At 43.8% G+C, this 1,782-nt stretch overlaps 1 pseudogene; it reads left to right on the top strand.

Moving 5' to 3' along the window:
* The first annotated feature begins 578 nt into the window (after positions 1-578).
* On the top strand, positions 579-1,581 carry LOC101656790 (annotated as a pseudogene).
* Positions 1,582-1,782: the final 201 nt, after the last annotated feature.

Raw genomic sequence — 1,782 nt, 5'->3', positions numbered from 1 at the left:
ATAGAGTGGATAGCACTGTCAGGTAAGCATTGTGCTGCTAACCGCAAGGTTGGCAATTCAAAACCACCAGCCACTCTGATGGCCAAAATGAGGCTGTCTTCTTCCATGAAGTTTAACAAGCTTGGAAGCTCTATATAGGGTCACTATGAGTTGCAATCAACGCAGTGTTGGTACGTTTAATTTTAGTTTTCAGATAGAATAGCAGAAAAATGTGGGACATAATCCAAAACCATAAAAGAAATCAAGCTTCATCAGATAGAAACTTAGTCATTCTTCAGGACTGAAACAAAATTCACCCCTGTGTTAGCATCATCAATTATTTAAAATTTTAAAAGGCAGCATTTACCTGAGAACAAGGTGCAGAAGGTTAGAAAAGAAGGAAGAAATTGAGGCAGAAGCCAGCCAGGTGAGGAGAGTAGTAATTGGCACAGCAGGGGCGCAGCGATGGTTCTACCAGGTTACAACCACCTTCGAGCCACTGGGGACACCCGAGGGACTCCACCGTGACTGTGCTGATGGGAGGAGGCATGAACCTTAGTAGATGCACCTCTGAGCCCAAGCAGCAGGTAATTGCTGCCATGGAAACACAACTGTCCTATGGGTCAACTTGCAATAACATAGCCAATGGCCCAACCACCATAAACAAGTGCTCATCACCGGTTGCCTCTGGGAACACAGAGGACAGCATGACCAACTTCATAGGTAACTGTCTTCCTCAGAACATGACCCAGAAGGAAGTAAAGTCTTTTGGGGAGCATTGGGGAGACAGAGTTCTGGAAGCTTGTAAGAGATAGAATTACAGGACAAAGATCGGGATATGGCTTTGTGAACGACATTGGCCCTAAGGATGCTGGGAAAGTTAACAACACTCTGAATGGATTGAGACTTCAAACCAAAACAATAAAAGTTTCCTATGCTCACCCCAGTTCATCTCTATCAGAGACGCAAATTCGTATGTCAGTGGTGTTCCAAAGACAATGACCCAGAAGGAGGTGGTACAGCTTTTTTCACAATACAGACACATGATTACTTCCGGTATTCTTGTGGACCAGGTCATGGGCATCTCAAGGGATGTGGAGTCTATTCGATTTCATCAGCCAGTGATGCAGAAGTTCTCAAGGGCCTACATGGCCAGAAACCTCCAGGTGCCACAGAGCCAATCACTGTAAAGCTTGCTTAATAATCCAAGTCAAAAAACCAATCAGGCCATCCTCTCCCAGCTATGCCAGTCTCCAAGCAGAAAATATCGAGTACCACGAGCTCGGCAGGCACAGCATTTTAGGTTTTCTCCAATGACCATTGATGGAATGACGAGTTTGGCTGGAATAAATATCCCCGGGCACTCAGGAACAACTGCTGAAGCAGTGAGGGTATCCTGTGGCAAATGTTTGGGCCCTTTGGAGCTGTCACCAACTTGAAGATCATCCATGACTTAACACCAATAAATGAAAAGGTTTGGGATTTGTGACTATGCCAAACTATGATGAGGCTGCCATGGCGATAGCTAGCCTCCGTGGATACCGTCTGGGAGATAGAGTACCGCAGGTCTCCTTAAAGACAAACAAAACGCCCAAAGACTAATAAGCTCTTGTCCCTAGTCCATTTATATATGAAAACTATTCGACAAAGGCAAGTTAAGAGAAACGTTACACATTCATAAATGTCTTTGTATGTCAGTGTTCAGATGGGGATAAATGACGATGTAGCATCCTAAGAAATATGTGAAATTTTTCATTGCTAGTATTTGAATGAAAACTTCTTAAATCTCTTTTATGTTTGAAT

Source organism: Echinops telfairi, unplaced genomic scaffold (assembly GCF_000313985.2).
Source record: "Echinops telfairi isolate 266 unplaced genomic scaffold, ASM31398v2 ScPeMD7_7420;HRSCAF=8458, whole genome shotgun sequence".
Taxonomy (NCBI): Eukaryota; Metazoa; Chordata; class Mammalia; order Afrosoricida; family Tenrecidae; genus Echinops; species Echinops telfairi.
Note: the sequence above shows the minus strand (reverse complement) of the source record. Positions and strands in the feature narration are given on the sequence as shown.